Below are 20,108 nucleotides of genomic sequence, written 5' to 3' on the forward strand. Positions count from 1 at the left end.
GTTCTTCGGAATTCTAATGTCATCATATAAAATGTGATTTTATTTCAGAAAAAGAATAGGAACAAGCACAAGCACTTGCCCTTTTGAGTCATAGTGCCCTACCTGAAGGAAGAGCTAACTATCTATCTCCATGGGATCGCCAAAGGGCAATTAGGAACATAAAATGGCAATTTCTTAAAAAAGAAAATACACATGCGTAACCATGACAAATCTTAAATCTAAGAGCAATAACAAAAGAACAATATTTTAGGTTCAATCTTTTTATTACGTTCGACAAACACAGAAACAATGTGCCACAACAGCTTGTACAAAACATTATGCTCTCTAGCAACACAAAATTAAATTCTCTCCCCTCTCTGCCCACAGATAAATACCGCATTAAGAACAACAAAGTGAATAGACTACTTCTTTGTATAAACATTATAAAATAGAAAGTACAACCAATTACCAAACTTTATAGCATTATATTATCTCCTTTCTTCCCCTCTCTCCTGTACTGAATATTGTTCAGTAAATAAAAGGACTGTATTTTATAATAGAACAGTAAATAAAAGAACAGTATTTTATATTAGGAAGCCAGTGCGGAGAAGTAATTGGTGAAACATGTTCTATGGCCCAGAATTTGTCAGCAGCCAGGCTGCAGAGTTCTGCATATATCACGATCTCCTTAGGCTTCTAGCTGGTAATTCTTTAAACAAAGCACCACAATAAGACCTTTGAGTAATAATGTATATATAAAGCGTCTTTTTGGGAAAAGGTGAATTCTATGAAGCTGATATAAATATTAAAAACATATTAAGCAAACAAGAAATATGAACATCACATATTGGTCGTGCATCCATTCTTTAGCCCCCATTTCCTTTCCAATACAAAAACACAGTTGGTTAAGAGCTAACACAATCATCCCTACGAACCTATAAAAATTCAGACTTGAATTTGTTTAGTTGTTATCTGTTTGCCGCCATCCAACCTTTAACCACTACTAAACAATTTTGAAGATTCTCTAACTGAGCATCACAGCAAGGTCCCAAAAAATATACATGTGAATGTCATTGATAAAGAATATGTACAAATCTAGCTACCACTTCCGCAATAGGACTTCTATAAATATTAAAGCAGGAGAGATCACGTGACGCTTGGAGCAGGAGTGGAGGCTGTCTAGTTCGGCTCCTCTTGTCTCTCCACCAAAAAATCAACATATCCTTTATATTTTAGCAAGATAATAGGTCACACCTTTACCTGCTATCGGGTGTTCCTGTTGGGTTGGAGGAGTGAGAATTCTAAGACTATTGATTTTGAAATGGCTTTGAGAATGGCTTACAAAGTTAAGAAGAAGCAGATTCTAAGATGGCGGCTCAGTTGCCCTCACTGAGCCCTTTGGCTAGTTCTGCTTGGACTTTGGAGGTAATGACGGAGGTGTGGGCTGCGGTGGAGGTAGTGTTAGATGCAAAATTGCAGCAATTGCATGATAGAATAGAGGCTGCTCACGAGTACTTGGACAGCATGAAATTGGAGGTGGACATACAGCAGCAACGCATTGGTACACTGGAGGAAAAGGCCCAGTTTGCAGTGTGTGATTTAGATCTGCTTCAGCTCCGCGTGCAGCAGATTGAACGTAAACTTGATGATATGGAGGGCCGGTTTATTCATAGTAATCTGTGCCCGGTGGGGTTTCCTGAATGCTTGAAGGATGCGGAGCTCATGGGAAGTTTGGAGAATTGGCTCACACGATTCCTAAGTTTGGAGTCTCAGTGGAGTCCTTTTTAAAATAGAGTGGGCCCACAGGAGGGTGTCAGAAGTGGTGATACTTCACGTTCCGTGTATTACATCTAGCACACATTCAAGCTATTTTTCATGCATAAAGGGAAGCATCTGGAATATGACAGGAAGTACTGTGTTTCCAGGACTTCACAGTTAAAGTGAAGAAATGTCTCTAGAAACTGAAATCACCACTATATATAATAGAAATGAGACATTGTGACATCACAGATGAAGTTGACTCTTTGGCATTGGTGGAATGGGGCATAATGACATCACAGTATCAGCTGTAGTTACCAGAGACTGAAAGTTATCAGTGTAGTCTATGGTTAAGATGCGTTATTTTACCATTAACTTGTGCTATTTTAGCACAGGTACCATTTTAACTTTAATTTTTCAATTAAAGATACAGTACAAGTAAAATATCAGACATAATGGGCAGTTTGCATAAAATCACTGTAGTTGTGATATGCTATGTTGGTTTTAACACTTGGAATGTCTAATTGCTTTGTGTTTACAGGTCCCATTTTATGCAGTAATTCCTAATTACTAATAACGGAGATTAAAAGTAAAATAACATGTATTAAAGGTAGCCCACGTTAATAACTTTGAGTGGCTATGTCCACTTCGTCACACTACTGAATTTAAGGAATTCACCAGTGATTTAAATACATCTTCTGTTACTATTAATAGGAAAATATTCAAAATATTTCAGTATAGTTCACTAGCCACAACTTACAGAAATTGTAATTTTTTTTTTAAGTCATTCCCTGCAAGAGAATTAAATATTCTGTACAGCTTTTATGGAACAGATTACCGGTATGAGCCCACAATGGACTGGGGAAAAAATGGTTTCTTAATTTGTCTTTGTCACACGGTTTCTCCACTTGATTCCCTGGCGTGCTGATGAGTGATTAGTTTTTCTCCTGTATTTATGTATTTTTAACCCTTTCAAGTGAGCACCTTTCTCTGACACAGCTGGCTTCCTGCATCAGCCTCACTTAAGGACTGATGCAGGAAGCTGTAATTGGCTTAAGGCTACTTATTTTGTCTGTTTGAACACAAACATTTGTGTTCTATAATGACTTTCCATGTAGTAAAGGTTTTGCCAAATGCAAAGTAAATGAGTGAGCTAATGTTAGCTTGTATTGCAAACTGATGCATGCTAATGACTTGCATTCAAAATTATTTCCAGTGCAGGAAAGTGGATTAAAAATTAACACATTTTTTCCTTCCAGTTAAGCACTGAAACTTTGCTTCAGTCCCAGAGGTGAAGTAAGGTTGTAACTTCCAATTTAACTTCAATAGGAAGTTTAAAAATCAACCACTGTGATACTCAAACTGGGGCTTCAGAGATGCGATTCCAAATTTTGAGACCCACAGAGGGGATGGGATTTGATATATCACCTTTACTGTGGTTACAGTCAAAGCGGTTTATTTTTTTTATTTTTTTGTTACATTTGTACCTCGCGCTTTCCCACTCATGGCAGGCTCAATGCTGCTTACATGGGGCAATGGAGGGTTAAGTGACTTGCCCAGAGTCACAAGGAGCTGCCTGTGCCTGAAGTGGGAATCAAACTCAGTTCCTCAGTTCCCCAGGACCAAAGTCCACCATCCTAACCACTAGGCCACTCCTCCACTCATATTACACATTGTATCAGGTACTTATTTTGTACCTGAGGCAATGGAAGCTTAATTGACTTGCCCAGAGTCACAAGGAGCTGCAGTGGGTATTGAACCTGGTCCCTCTGATTCTTAGGTCACTTCACTAATCATTAGGTGCTTCTCCACTCCCTTCAGCAAAGACCCTGGATACCAGAGTCCTGATTTCAAGAGCCCCACACCTGAGCCCTGAACTAATGCACCCTGTCATCTATCCCCAAATAACTCGGGCAACCCCTTAAGCACCCACTAATCCATCCCCTCCCTTAACCAATCGTCCATCCATCTACCCTGTTTCTCCTTGGATGAGGAGTAGAAGGGTGTGGCATAGATTGGTGAGTATGTGAGGGTTAGATATGTGGATGTAAGAGTGGAATTTTTAGAGTAAGGGTGGGGGCTTAATATGTGCATGTGTGTGACTGAGTTCTCTTGTCCTGCAGTCTTCGAAACTGGACCAAAGAGCCTCCAGTTCAGTAGTAGAGGTGTTGGCTAAACTTAACATGCACATCTAGCTATTGAAGTTAAAACCTAAATAAAATGAACTTTGTTGCCATTATAGCACACTATTTAAAAAAAGTTTTCTCTGGATTTAATGTTTTATTTTTACTGTTTGTGCTGTGCTTGTTAATGTGATTAATGTAAATTTTAAAAAACTTAATGTGGAAGTGACCCCCCCCCCCCCCCAAAAAAAAAAAAAAAATCCCGCAAGTTAAAATTTTCATTCAGATATCGGCATACTCCTATTACATCAGCCCCTTAGCGTCTCTCTTGCTAGCTCGCTCCATTACCGATTGGGCAGTCTCAAAGCTTCTGCTGTTTATAATAGCCTATTAAAGCCAGGAAGTTTCTGAAGGATGAGGGCAAAGAATGAGTTTGAAGTCTGCAGTACACAGCATAGCCGTCAGTGTTAAGGTTTTATTGCCTATTGCTGGCCTCTCGGGTTTTATGGCCATTTTCTTTTACATTTTTGGGTGCAGGGTGATGGGAAAGGGTTAACCAATTAGAGTATTAAGGCAAGATTTAATAGCTGGTGCCATTCAAGGATTTCATCAGCAGATGTTTTTGCCATGTGAAGTCAAATTGAAGCTGATCTTGTCTTTGGGAGACAGCAAGAGATGAATTACTGATAATATATTGTTGTTTGGTAATAATGAGATTTAAACAATTCTCAAAATTTCAGTGTGCCTCATTAGTTCTTCTCTTTTTAGCATTAGGTTTCTTAGGCTGACTTTCTTCTTCCTTGTATTGTTCTTAAATGTTCAGTTCTGTCCATAGAATTCCTTTTTCATGACACTCACTTGCTGGTTCCTCATTCTTTGCATGTATTATTGTGATGTCTGTATTAGATTCTGATCATGAACAGAGCTCCTGAATTTGCTTATATTCGTGGTAACGGGTAACTAGTTAGGAGGCACTCTCAATGTGAAATAAGAATGAGAGAGAGACATGGTATTTTAATGTTTTGAATTTCTGAAGCAAAATAGAGGAGAAATCTTCACAGGATGTGCAAAGGAAAACAGAAAAGCAAAGATAGCCACAAATGGAGGCGAAACCACATGTCCAAATACAGATCATTTATTAATGACCGACCCGTTTCGGCACCATGCCTGCTATATCTATATATCTATCTATATCTATATATATATATCTATATATATCTATATATATATCTGTATAATAAAACTCTACCTCAACGTTCTGAAGACACTGACGTCACTGAAGCCAAGCCACTGACGTCACTTCCTTCATGAAGGGTTCGTGGTAGTGAAGTCACCGATATCACCAAGTCTCTGAGCACCACCCTTGCGTCAAACGTGATGACGTCGAGGTCGGAGCAATGGCGTTACACATCGAGGGCGGAGCAGTGGCTTCAGAACGAAGAAAGTGATGAAGGTGCGTTGAGGTGCGGAGCAATGGCGTCAGTGGCTTCACAACGACGAAGGGGTGGGGGGGGGGGTTGGAGAGGAAAACCTTGCTAGCGCCCGTTTCATTTGCTCCAGAAACAGGCCTTTTTTACTAGTATGTGTGTATATATATATATGTGTGTATACACGTGTGTATACATATACACATATATACATATGTGTATATATATGTGTATATGTATGTATGTACAAAAATTGTGGCGCATTTACTGAGCAGCCTCGAACTAAAAAAAGCTTCAAAGCAGAAAGAGGGAAGCTGAGCAGTAAAAGACTCGCTACCTATAAAAAGGTACAGACTGCACACTTTATGGTGAATTGAGGAAACCCAAGGCAGAAATACCAGAGTAAATAAGAGCCCAATAAATACTTTATACCCTCAGTTCATTTTCATCTACTAGACATGCAGCATGTATCAGCTTCTCTAGCCCCATTTCTTAAAACGTAGGATCTATGAAAACCATGCTAAGTTGAACCAAGGGCCCTCAATCCCAGCATCCTGTATCTGACAGTAGCCAGTCAGGGTTACAAGTGCTCAGCTGATACCAAAGACTAGATCACATTTTCTACAGCGTGTGTCAAGGGATAAATGATTTGTGACATTCTTCATTCCTTTAGAAAAGAAAAGGAAAATTCTGCAAAAAGTCATTGTGATCAATAATCAAGAACACACTGAACTGTTAAGATAAGTGGATATCACTATGTGGTTATTTTTATCCGGATATTCATTAGGGCTTATCCAGTAAATGTAGAACCGAATATAATGCTGAATCTGCTGTTCAGAATTTGACAGGCTAGATTTACAAACTTAGAAGGTAATTTTGAAACAGGCCATCTGGCTTCTGCAAGACGTATAGGCTCCTGTTCACTTCACAGGAAGGGAGGAAACAATACTCAAAGCTAGTTCAGTAAGCAGAAGTGTCCTCAGGTAGCCTGCTTCTGTATGAGTGTCTCTCAGCTCAGCAGCAACACTTATTGGTCTCTGGCCTGGTCCCTGGATCCAGAGTTACCAGCATAGATACTGCAGCGGGACATGTTTATCCACTCCTACCCTAGCTGAGATAATATTTAACCATCTCTCTGACCTCACATGCAACTTTCTTCAAATCAGTCACCTTACTTTCTAATTCTTCCTACTTTCTTACTCATCTATATGTTACAACTTTGCCTTACTCTTCACTACCAATTATAATCTAGTACATATTGTGTTGTCATTGCAAGTAGTATACCATGCCATGCTTTGTATTGTTCAAATATTTTTACTGCTCTAATTGCCTACTGCTCATGTTTGATCTATTCTTACTGTACACAGCCTTGAGTGAATTCCTTCAAAAAGGCGGTAAATAAATCCTAATAAATAAAATAAATAAGTCTCTGGCCAGGTCAAAACAGAAACTCTTCAGGGTTCCAAGTAGAGAATGACATGGGGACAAAGTTTGTCCCCCTCCCCCATCTGCACAAACCTGACACGGTTATTTAGTAAGCGATGCATTTACTTCAGTACTGTGCAAAATATAAAGATGGCACATGCCAGGGATGGTGTTAGGGAAGTGCGACAAGAGCAACTGCCCTTGGCCCCAGACCAGAGAGAGCCCCAAGCCTGATGAAAGGTGAAGAAAGTGTAGCCTGATAGTGGGCTTTGGAGTCCTCTCCCAAATTTCTGACATGTCTAACACTTGCTCTGGCAAGTTGTACATTTAAAATCTTACATACTCTATCACAAAATGGAAAATAAAAATGATTTTTTTTCTACCTTTTGTGGGTCATTGTATTTTTGAAATCATATTGGTCTCTGCTTCTCTCTGTCTTTAATTCACTCATCAGATTCTCTTGTCCATTTGACTTATCTTCTCTCTTCATGTTCACATCCATCTTTCATTTCTGTGTACCTATCATCCCCCCATGTTCAGCATCTTCCTTCTGTGTCCCTATACTTCCCTGTCCATTATCTCCCCTGTGCTCATATCCCCACATCCATCATCACCTTTCTATCTCCCTATCCTCTCCCCCTCTGTTGAACATTTCCCTTCTGTGTCTGACATTGCCTCTCTGTGTTTATATAAATAGTAGAGAGTAATTCACCTAAGTGGATGAACACTAACTCCCACGTAAATATAACAGCACAGAGAGAGAGTGGGAAGTGGACCAATGACTCCAGGAGAACGGGAGATAAGATTTCAAAGAACCACTTTATTCAATGACTCATTGAATAAAGTGGTTCTTTGAAATTTTATATAAATAGTAACATAGTAGATGACGGCAGATAAAGACCTGTACGGTCCATCCAGTCTGCCCAACAAGATAAACTCATATGTGCTACTTTATAGGTATACCTGACCTTAATATATCCTTGCCATCTTTGGGGCATAGACCGTAGAAGTCTGCCCAGTACTTGCCCCGTCTCCCAACCACCGGTGCTGCCACCCAATCTCTGCTAACCTTTGAGGATCTGTTCCTTCTGAACAGGATTCCTTTGTTTATCCCACACATTTTTGAATTCCGTTACTGTTTTCATGTCCACTACCTCCCGCGGGAGGGCATGCCAAGTATCCACCACTCTCTGTGAAAAAATACTTCCTGACATTTTTCTTGTCTGCCCCCCTTCAACCTCATTTCATGTCCTCTAGTTCTACCGCCTTCCCATCACCAGAAAAGATTTGTTTGTGGAAGAAAAGATTTGTTTGTGGATTAATACCTTTCAAATATTTGAACGTCTGTATCATATCACCCCTGTTTCTCCATTCTTCCAGGGTATACATGTTCAGGTCAGCAAGTCTCTCCTTATATGTCTTGTAACACAAATCCCATACCATTTTTGTAGCTTTTCTTTGCACCGCCTCAATTCTTTTTACATCCTTTGCAAGATACGGCCTCCAAAACTGAACAAAATACTCGCATGTGGGGCCTCAGCAGTGACTTGTACAGGAGCATCAACACCTCCTTTCTTCTGCTGGTCACACCTCTCTCTATACAGCCTAGCATCCTTCTGGATGTGGCCACCGCCTTGTCGCACATTTTCGTCGCCTTCAGATCCTCAAATGCTATCACCCCAAGATCCCTCTCCCTGCCTGTACATATCAGAATCTCACCGCCTAACACATACGTCTCCCGTGGATTTCTACTCTGTTAAGTTCATCACTTTGCATTTCTTTGCATTGAATTTTAATTGCCAAACATTAGACCATTCTTCTAGCTTCTGCAGATCCTTTTTCATGTTTTTCACTCCCTCCGGGGTGTCCACTCTGTTACAAATCTTAGTATCATCCGCAAAAAGGCAAACTTTACCTTCTAGCCCTTCGGCAATGTCGCTTACAAATATATTGAACAGAATTGGCCCCAGCACCGATCCCTGAGGCACTCTGCTACTCACCTTTCCCTCATCCGAGCAAATTCCATTAATCACTACCCTCTGGTGTCTGTCCTTCAACCAGTTCCTAATCCAATTCACCACGTTGGATCCTATCTTCAGCCTGTCAAGTTTATTCAAGAGCCTCCTGTGAGGAACTGTGTCAAAGGCTTTGCTGAAATCTAAGTAGATTACATCTATCGCATGTCCTTGATTCAGTTCCCTGGTCATCCAGTAAAAGTATTCAATGAGATTCGTTTGGCACGATTTGCCTTTGGTAAAACCATGTTGTCTCGGATCTTGCAACTTATTGGATTCCAGGAAATTCACTATCCTTTCCTTCAGCATTGCTTCCATTACTTTTCCAATAACCGAAGTGAGGCTTACCAGCCTGTACTTTCCAGCTTCTTCCCTATTACCACTTTTGTGAAGAGAGACCACATCCACTGTTCTCCAATCCCATGGAACCTCCCCTGTCTTCAAGGATTTATTAAACAAATTTTTAAGAGGAACCGCTAGAACCTCTCTGAGCTCCCTCAATATTCTGGGATGGATCCCGTCCGGTCCCATGGCTTTGTCCACCTTTTAGACTTTCAAGTTGTTCATACACACTCTCTTCCGTGAACGGTGCTATATCCGCTCAGTTCTCATATGTACTTTTGCCAGTCAATCGTCCTTCTCCAGGATTTTCTTCAGTGAAAACAGAACAGAAGTATTTGTTTAGCACATTTGCTTTTTGTTCATCATTATCCACATAGCGGTTCGCATCATTTTTCAGTCTCACAATTCCCTTTTTAATCTTCCTCCTTTCACTAATATACCTGAAGAAATTTTTGTTGCCCCTCCTTACATTTCTAGCCATTTGTTCTTCCGCTTGCGCTTTTGCCAGACGTATCTCTTGGCTTCTTTCAGTTTCATACGGTATTCCTCTCCGTGTTCTTCTTTAGTTTTTCTGTATTTCCTGAACTCCAACTCTTTAGCCTTTATTTTCTCAGTCACTTGCTTGGAGAACCATATCAGTTTCCATTTACTCTCCTTACATAGAGGTTTTTTTTAGCCAAATTTATAGCTTCTTTCAGCCTGGACAACTACCCTTCCACTTCTCGTATGTCATCCCAACCCATCAGCTCCTTCCTCAGGTATTTCCCCATTTTACTAAAGTCAGCATGCTTGAGTGGCTGCCCTCCACTTCAGCTGTTATATCAAACCAAACTGTTTGATGGTCGCTGCTGCTCAGGTGGGCACCCACTTGGACATTTGACACACTTTCCCAATTTGTGAGCACCAGATCCAGCGTCGCTCCCTCTCTTGTGGGTTCCATCACCATTTTTCTGAGTAGAGCACTTTGAAAAGCATCCACAATCTCTCTACTTCTTTCCGATTCCACAGATGAAACTTTCCAATCCACATCTGGCAGATTGAAATCTCCCAGCAACAGCACCTCTCTTTCTTTCCCAACTTATGGATATCTGTGAAGAAGTGATTTGCTAAGAAAGCACACACTGCATCTCCACTTTGTGTTCCTGCCCCTGTTACCTCTCCCCACCTCCCCCGTGTCCTGCTTCTTCCCTGTCTTCCTCTTCCACACCAAATGTGTCTTTCTCTTCTCCAACCCAGCTTCTCTCCTCCCACCCATTTCAGCATCTGGTTCACTTGCCTCTGCCTTCTTTCCCTTTCTCCTTTCTGCTGTGGGTTCAGTTACCAAATTTAAATGGTCATGGATGGATATCAATTTATTTTATAGGAATTTGTCCCTTTCACCACTTACGCATTTCATAGAACTTGTTTATTAAATTACAACACTCGGCAAATATTTTAGCTGTGAAGCAGGCAGTTTTGATACCAGCTTTTCAATTAGAATTCTCTATTTTCAAGGCTCATTGTTAATCATCTATAATACAGCCTTTCAACGGGTAGATAGTAGAAGCCCTGTGAAGGAAGTGCTTGCTATCCCCTAGAGGAAGGGAGATGTATGTGTCTTTCTCAGGTGACGCTTACTGGCCCTAAATCCTACAATTTGAACTGAGGCCTGTTGCTAACTCTTTTGATTTGCTGCTGATAGAAGGATGGGGTTGAATGTGCATGTACTGGGGGAGTTCCTTGACCTAGAGGTTTTGTAGGATCCCTCAGTTCCATGGCTTTTGGTCAAAACAGTGAAATTGAAAAAGCTACACTCAAAAAAAATTAAATTAGCATCATCTATCATGTGTTAATAAGGAGCTCCACTTATGACTCTGGAGAGCTACATATAGCTGATTAACCTCAGGCTGAATAAATGCAATATATTTTGAATTCCAACCCTTCTCTTCCCCCCATCCCAATGAGTCCAGCCAGCCCTTTTCTCCCATGGCCCCCCCTCTCCTCTCCGGTGTCACTTACACTTTCCTGCAGCCAGCCGGCAGCGATTCACTAAGCCCAGCTTCATCGCCTTCCTCCTGCCAAGTGCTACCTTGTCTACTGCAACTTCCTGTTTGACGCTAAGCAGGACGTTGCAGTAGAGCGGGCGAGACTTGCCAAGAGGAAGGCAGCGGAGCTGGCCTGTGTGAATCGCTGTTGACTGACTGCTGGAAAGTGTAAGTGACTTAGTCCAGTGCCTCCTCGAGTGATACCTGCGGGAAGGAGAGGATTTTTTTTTTTTTTTTTTTTTTACCGCAGGAACAAGGCTTTTTACTGTTCCTGCGGGCCGGTAAAAAATGTTGTTCCCGCATCACGGTAAAATTTTTTCGGAGTGTTGCCGTTACAACGGATTTACTGCAGTATGTCCACAGTAACGGTAACAGTGTCATTCTCTAGTTCCAAATTGAACGTGGCCTACCTGAACATAGTGGTTGCAGTTTCTCAGCTTTGGGGTGGAGGTATCTGCAAGTACTTCTTCCCTCTGGGCCTGTCTGTTTTGGGGGTGATTTTATAAAATATGAATGATTAGATCTCCAGCTTTGAAGTGTTATCGGAGAATGTAATGGTTTTCAGTTTGGCATTTAACAATTAAAGGACTTAAGTTTTTTCCCCCCATGTCTTCTCCATTTCCATCCCAACACTTTCTAGGCTAAAATAAAAGTCCACCTTGGGGGTCTGCACGCAAGAAAAAGATCTGAGTGTCGTTGTAGATAATATGCTGAAATCTTCTGCTCAGTGTGTGGCGGCGGCCAAAAAAGCAAATAGGATGCTAGGAATTATTAAGAAAGGGATGGTGAATAAGACTGAAAATACTATAATGCCTTTGTATCGCTCCATGGTGCAACCACATCTTGAGTACTGCATTCCGTTCTGGTTGCCGTATCTCAAAGATATAACTGAATTGGAAAAGGTTCAAGGAAGAGCGACCAAAATGATAAAGGGGATGGAACTCCTCTCGTATGAGGAAAGGCTAAAGAGGTTAGGGCTCTTCAGTTTGGAAAAGAGACGGATGAGGGGAGATATGATTGAGGTCTACAAAATCCTGAGTGGTATAGAACGAGTAGAAGTAAATTGATTTTTTTTTTTTTTTTTTTTTTTTTTTACTCGTTCCAAAAGTACAAAGACTAGGGGGCACTTGAGGATGTTAACATGGAAATACTTTTAAAACAAATAGGAGGAAATACTTTTTCATTCAGCGAATAGTAAACTCTAGAACTCTTTCTTGGAGGATGTGGTAATAGTAGTTAGTGTATCTGGGTTTAAAAAAGGTTTGGACAAATTCCTAGGGGAAAAGTCCATAGTCTGCTATTGAGACAGACATGGGAAGCAACTGCTTGCCCTGGGATTTGAGTTTTAGCACGGTTTGGGTTTCTGCCAGGTACTTGTGACCTGGCTTGGCCACTGTTTGAAATACAGGATACTGGGCTAGATGGACCATTGGTCTGACCCAGTATGGCTACTCTTATGTTCTTGTGTTGTTTAAACAAGTAAATAGCATACACAACATACCAATTCCCACCAAGTTTCAACTATGTTTGATTTGCTTATAATAGTTTAATACTACATTTACCTTTCCAAATCTGGTAGATAGAGAGGGTTCTTAGAGCAGATTCTAGCCATAGCTGCCCTGTTTCAGTTTGGTGTTTATTTTTCTTGTCCCTGATGATGTCATAAGATGTTTTTTCTTAAGTTTGGCATGTTTGGATTCATCCAAAGTTTAACAACATACAGTAATAAGAGATGCATATCAGAAATCTGGCAAAGGAGAGACCCTAGGGGGGAAGTGAGCTGTGATTAAACTGTAGTAGGAAAAGGACTGGATGAATTTGTTGTAAGAATATATGTAGTGGAGGATGACTAACTAATAACATGAATGACAGAAATTTTCTTTTTGATCATGGGAACAGAATTCTAAGTTAGGTTTGGGACAGTATGTAGCCCTGGTGGGGTGTGTTACCTGATTTATATATTTATCATGAATTAAATAATGTATCTAATATTGCTCTGAATATTGCTATGAGGAGGGAATTCATTATTTTCAGATAATTTCATGAAGTTTTCAAGTAAATACACCATGTTAAGCCCCCTGCAGCCTGACTTGAGGGAATTACTGATCTGAAAATAAAAACATGATTACCGTTGGCTGAAAAGGAAATGAATAAGGGCCCCCTTTCATGAAGAAGGGGTTATGGCCATATTGGGAAGGGAAATGGGACTTAATATACTGCCTTTCTGAGGTTTTTGCAACTACATTCAAAGCGGTTTACGTTTTGTACCAGGGGCAATGGAGGGTTAAGTGAGTTGCCCAGAGTCACAAGGAGCTGCTGCCAGTGTTTGCTTAGGAAGTACCTGAGGAATTACAGCACATAGTGCTGAAATGCAGGAAAATCACATGGAACACAGATGTATGAAACTCTGACACTACTGCCATCACTGCTTCATGGTGCAGCGTTGAACAGTTCACTGCAGAAAATATCATCTGCTGATCTACTGTAGAGTTGATGAGAAAGATACCACAAGAACTAGAAGGCATGAAATGGAATTGCAAGGAAGTAAGCTTAAAAGCAACATCAGGAAATACTGTTTCACGGAAAGGGTGATAGATACCTGGAATGCCCTCCTGGTGGAGGTAGTTAGGACAAAAATGGTGACATAATTTTAAAAGGTGTGGGATATATATACAGAGGATCTTTATCTAGCAAGAGGATGGGATCCAAGCAAAACAAATGACAGAAGTATATATCCTGCATGGAGTGCAGGTACAATCCTAAGCAGAGGCACAAGAGTAAGCAGGTAGGATGCTCACCACCACGCTGGGCAGACTAGATGGATTTTGCTAGTTTTTATCTGTTGTTTACTACTGTTACCCCAAATCTCCTCTTTAGACATTGGATGTCCACTATGTGGGACACATTGACTTTAAATTATCCTCTTCCTTTAACTCTCCCATCCTTTCACACAAAAATACATAGAGGGGCATTTTTGATATGATGTCTAACTCCAGCTTCCATAGTGTCCCACAGATCAGTCCAGAGATGAGTGGGTTATGTCTGTCTACCAGCAGGTGGAGATCAAACTTTAGAGGTTTACTATATGTGGACATGTGCCCCTTAATCTCAATGTTCTCTCTGTCTCAGCAGGTGGATGGACATATCCTGTGCAGCTCTGAGGATTGACTTGCTCCTGGTCTGTTCCCTCAGGCAGAGTTGAGCTGGGGGTCTTAGCCTTATTTGGCTACCTATTAGGGGTACACCTGGTGGGACCAGGTCCTTCCCCTCCCCCCCCTTCTCCTCCCATTGCACGTCTGGTGAGCATTGTTAGTGCCTTTTGCGTCTCTTTTATCTGCTCCCAATGCCTTACCTGCTTCATTAGATCACTGGTTCTTCCCCTGGACTGCAGGAGAGGTTATGGCAGATTTTTGGTAGGCCTTCCACCTAGCGGTTGTTTTGCAACGTTGGCGCCAACATTATTTTGTGGACTGTGATTAGAACAATGGGAGTGCGGGCAGACGAGCATCAGATTCTCCTGTCTTCTCAGTTCCTGATTTGTTTTGGCGGTGCACCAATTTTTTAGCATTACCATGCTGTTGTTTGATAGCACAGTTCTCCTGGGGAGCGGCTGGTTGTCCTCCCTCCCGTCTCAGTATTATGGTGAGCCGGACTTCCTGTCACCGCAGGTGATCCAAGGCTACATGTTAGCTGGACACTCGATGGCGCACCAGTCTGGGAGGCTTGGTTGTGCCAGTCTGTGGGGGGGAGCTTGCTTATTTTTTGGCAGGCTCCGCGGCTGTGGTTCTCTGGTGGCCGCCGCCTTTTTTTTTTCTCTCCTACTTCGGCTCTGTTTCTAAAAGATGGTAATCCCAGCTCGCGGGTATCCGTTGCAGGGTTGCTGTGATACTGTCTGCAGCGGATGGCCAGTTCCCGCACTACTTGAGGTGTCTCTTTCTACCCTCTGCTTGGGGCTTCATGGCTTTGAGCTGTGGCCAGTACGCTTGTTCTGCACCAGGTCCCACCTTTTTTGTTCCTCCTGCCCTGCAGAGAGCACTTGTGCCAGCGCAGTAGCAGCCTAATAGATGTTGGGGATAGGCCTCCTGGCGTTCCATGTCTAGGGGGTTGCACTACCCTGTCCCTGGCTAGATCTGTTGGCAGTGGTAATTTGAGGTGTGCATCCTGGTTCGGTGCTTCTCTACCCTCACCCCTGCCCTGTTAGGAACCTTTTCCTCAGTGTCAGCTCAAGGCCCATGCTTCTCTCCTGGTTCAGTAAATCTCAAAACAAACCAGAGTACTGTCTTGTTAGAGAATATGAGGGGATTGACCTCCAAGACTAAAATATTTATAAGTGAAGGAGAGGTTCTCAGAGTGTTAACTCACCCAAGCGAAGCAGTACTCAAAGGTAAATTCTGCTTCTAAGGGTGGACAAGTTTCTCGATCATTGAACGTCTTCAGAAAACATTTTTTGAATATAACGTGAGCAAACAAAACCAGTGCTCTCACTTAAGTTGTGAACAACCCTTAACCTAAAGGAAATATTTAAATTTTAAGGTCCATCCTTTCACATTCTCAATCAACCTCGTGCACACTACTCACCTATCTCTACTTTCATATAACATCAGTTCTAGGAATATATGTACTACTCTAGACTCTATTGGGTGAGCCTGAAGCTATCCTTAAATCTTGTTTGTTTTAAACATTTTCAAAGCTTTTTGTGGATGTTTATATCAAATATCTACCTGCTTGTACACATATATGATATTCATAACATTTCACACGTAGACATAAATGTAAATGTAAGTCTTAACTTATCTCTATGCAGGCAACAACCCTCCAGATTTTATCCCATAAATATTCACTGGTATAATCTCATAATTTACTCCCTCAGACTGTAGTATTTGCACTTTGCCTGTGCCAAACATTCAAAGTCAGCATTACATTGTGTTACTTTGGTTCAGGCATTTTATTGTATTTTCCTTGTTCCCTTGGGCTCAAGGGCAGTCGTCCTCTCTTACCTTGAAGCAGGTAGCACTGCCCATTCTGCTGTTTCGCTGATACTGATGTGGTGACACTGGTTACCTGGTGCACTCAGCCCCTTGGATTTTTCTCCCAGAATTTCATGCGGAATTTTGTTTCTTTCCTCGGTGCTGTGGAGTTTGCCAGGGGTTACACATGCAGTATCCATGAGATCATTACTGTTTTCTGGCTCTTGGACGGCACAGTAGAGTGTCAACCTTCCCGTGGGCGAGTTGGCGGTGTTGGGTCAGTGGTTTTTCTCAGGGAACTATTGAACCAGCCTGTTATTGCTGTGGAGTGTCAGTATCCCAATTGTCTTTTTTTTTTTTTGTAGAATATTGGGTATTGGCATGTCTTCCTTGTTTACCATAGAGGGGCATAATCGAATGGCGCTGGCCATCTAGATGGCCGGCCCCGAAAAGCAGCGACCTGACCGTATTATCGAAAAAAGATAGCCAGCTATCTTTCGTTTCGATAATACGGTCAGAGCCAGCCAAATGTCAGCATTTGGGCCGGCTTTAGAGATGGCTGGCATTGGTGTCTGGCGATAATGGAAACTAATGCTGGCGATCTCAAACCCGGCCAAATCCAAGGTATTTTATCGTGGGAGGAGCCAGCATTTATATTGCACTGGTCCCCCTCACATGCCAGGACACCAACCGGGCACCCTAGAGGGCACTGCAGTGGACTTCAAAAATTGGTCCCAAGTACATATCTCCTTTACCTTGTGTGCTGAGCCCCCCAAAACCCACAACTCTACACCATTACCATAGCCCTTATGGGTGATGGAGGGCACCTACTTGTGGGTACAGTGGGGTTTTGGGGGGAGGGGGTTGGAGGGCTCCCATTTACCACCACAAGTGTAACAGGTAGGGGGGATGGGCCTGGGTCCACCTGCCTGAAGTGCACTGCACCCACAAAAAACTGCTCCAGGGACCTGCATACTGCTGTCAGGGAGCTGGGTATGACATTTCAGGCTGGCATAGAGGCTGGCAAAAAAGGTTGTTGTTTTTTTTGGTGGGAGGGGGTTGCTGACCACTGGGGGAGTAAGAGGAGGTGATCCCCGATTCCCTCCGGGGCACTTTTTTGAGGCTTGGTCCTAAAAATAGATGGACCAAGTGAAGCCGGCCGAATGCTCGTCCGAGCCGGCCTTCTTTTATCCATTATCGGCTGAAGCTGGCCATGTATTAACGCCCCCTTTAACTTTGACCGGCTCTGCGATGGAAAGCAGTTGGAGCCGGCCAAAATCGGCTTTCGATTATACCGATTTCGCCGGCTTCAGGAGATGGCCGGCCATCTCCCGATTTGTGTCGGAAGATGGCCGGCAACCTCCTTCAAAAATAAGCAGGATAGGGTCCTTTTTGTATGTTTAAGCTACCTACCCTGTCTCCTACATGGGATCTCCAGCTTGGAGTACTACCTTGGTGCCCCGGGTGGCACCAGCATCTTCTGGGCTGTGAGTGCCAACCTTTAGAGGACTCTGGTCTGGTAACACAATTTACACTTCGGGATTATGACATAGATAGGGATGCATAGTAGCATTCCTGTAGCTGCAGTTGGCAGCATCTTGGTTCCCAGGATGTCTGCAGCACCTTCTGTACGGTGAGAGCTTGATTCATGCAGGCTTTGGTCTGGCAGTGAACTTTATATCGTGGTGCGGTGTATCCCTGTAGCGGCATTTGCCAGCTTTCTGGTAGGCTGTTTCTTGCAAGATTCCTGTTATGCCACAGATGAGTTTCTACCTCCGGGAGCTTTCAGCTTCCTTGGTCACCGCTTTATGACGTCCTGGTGCGCTACGCAGGGGCAGCTTTGTTCTGGGTTGCATGGTAGCCCTATCTGTTTCTCTGTTCATCATACTGTGCCTGGGTTGCTCTGCCTGGCTCTGTCTTTGGGCGTGGAGGCTTGTGCCGTCTTCAAATGTTGAACCTTGCTCCGTTTTTGACTGTCAAGCCTTGTCCCGTTTTTGGCTGTTGGGCCTTGCCCTGTCTTTGAATGTGGAACCTTACTCTATTTTTAGCTGTCAAGCCTTGCCCCGTCTTTGGACGTCACATGACAGATTGTATTTGATCTCTAGTCCTTGATACTGGCTCCATCTCGGAATGGCACATCTTGCTCCGTCTCTGGATGTCGGGCCTTGCTGCGACTTGAGGCATCGAATCTGGCTCCATCGCTAAATGTTGCATCTTACTACATCTTGGGAAGATAAGACTTGATGCGGTTTGGAACATCAAGCCACGCGTCGTCTCTGGCCGTAGAGCCTTGTTTAATTTCTGCAAGTCACTCAATTTACCACTCCATCACTGGATGCAGCATTCCTTCGTTTCTGAGTGGTGGGTCTGGCGCTGTCTATGCTGCTAGTGGCCTTCTGTTGCAGTGGTGCTGGCACTGTCTCTGGGTGTCAAGGTGACTGCAGCCATATGAGTCAGCTCTCCGTGTCTCTGGATATCGAACATTGCTCTGTTTCTGTTGGCCGGCCCTTCCTTGGGCACTGGATGCCAAGGCTTCACCGCCTATGGCTACCGGGCTGGACTGGTTCCCAGTGGTATATTTCCTGTTGTCCTTGGCTGCCACTCTCTGCTCTGCTGGGCACATGGTCTCACTTGTCTTGCGTGTTGAGTCTGGCCCCATCTTGGAAGTAGGCTTTGGCTCCATCTCTCTCCGGAGGCTTCCATCCTTCTGGCTCTAGAGACTAAGCCTTACCCTGTGTCCAGGGTTTAGCTTGCTTAGCTGTCCAAGGGGTACCTGGTCCATTTTGGCAGGTTGCAAATTGATCTGATTCCTGGGAGTCCAGCTTTGCTCTGTCTCTAGTTCTCAGTCCTCCCTGGTTTCTGGCCTTGTTCAATCTCTGCCGGTTTAGCCGGGCTTTTTCTCTATCTCTCAAGCCTGCCTCTTTCTCTCGCAATGAGACGATCGCTCTTCTTTTCTTTTGCACCTGGCTGCATTGTTAGCTGTTTAGCATGACTCCTCTGAGCCTAGCTCTATCTTTGGCGGGTGAGCCTAGCCTTTTTGCCAGACATCGTGCTGGAAGCCATCTATGGCTGTGGTTCTGGTGTTGGCTGTTGGGCCTTCCTTGTGGGAAGTTAGACTGAGTTCTCTCTCACTTCGATATGGCTGATTGAAGACCTTTGTTCTACCTCTGGTGAGTGAGCCAGGCATCGACTCTCGCACATGATGTCCTTTCTGCCAGTCCGGCTCTGCAGTTCTGTCTGCTGTTCCTTGCCTTGTAGTGGATTACCGAGGCAGTAGTCACCGCTGTTGTTCAGGCTGGACCTGTCTGGTACTTGGGCTTTCTTGGGCTCTGCTCTTTCGTTATATGTCAAAGCTTCCTAATCTATGGTGATGCAACTGCTTTGGCCGACGGAAGCTGGACTTTCTTACGCAACTTTGGAGATCTGTGGTGGTTCTGGCTTGGGACTTCCTTCTCGCTGGGTGTCACCCTTTCTCGGTCTTTGGCTTGAGGTTTTAAGCCTTTCTAGTTAGAGCCCTCTTACATCTGGTGGCTGTATCTGACTCCCTTCTCATGGCTATAGTTGGGCGTCCCCTTTTTGTTCGCCTTAGAGGGAATTTTTTGGCTCCGTTTGGAGATGGCGAGACCTCTTGGTGTGTCATGACTACTCTGACCCCTGTCTCGGGGTCCGGCTCCAGCATTGGCAATCGGGCCTTTGTCTGTCTTGGAGACCCCACCCTCCTTGGGGACTGCTTTTGTACATCCCATTCGTCTCTGGATTGATCTGTGAGATGCTATGGAAGGTAAAATTAGTCCTTATGTGGTAATTTTCTTTCCATTAGTCCCAACTGATCAATCCAGAGGCAAGCCCTATGCTGCTCTTGGCTGAGTATTTCTCTCTGTTTATGGAGGGCTGTTTTCTTCCTGTTTCTGGTCCATTAGGTTCCATCAATTGTTCTTTGTGACAAACAATAAATAAAAATAAAGAAGGTGGAGTACCAGCATCCTGCAGTTTGCTACTCCAGCGGTTTCCCTCCCACTGCAGCGGTGGAGAAGAAGCCTACACGAGC

At 43.3% G+C, this 20,108-nt stretch overlaps 1 protein-coding gene across 2 annotated transcripts in view; it reads left to right on the top strand.

Annotated features, from left to right (window-relative positions):
* Positions 1 to 20,108, top strand: part of EXT2 (exostosin glycosyltransferase 2) — a 178,532-nt gene that overhangs the window by 101,740 nt on the left and 56,684 nt on the right. The gene's annotated exons all lie outside the window — the stretch shown is intronic.

The sequence above is a fragment of the Microcaecilia unicolor genome, chromosome 4 (assembly GCF_901765095.1).
Source record: "Microcaecilia unicolor chromosome 4, aMicUni1.1, whole genome shotgun sequence".
Classification (NCBI taxonomy): domain Eukaryota; kingdom Metazoa; phylum Chordata; class Amphibia; order Gymnophiona; family Siphonopidae; genus Microcaecilia; species Microcaecilia unicolor.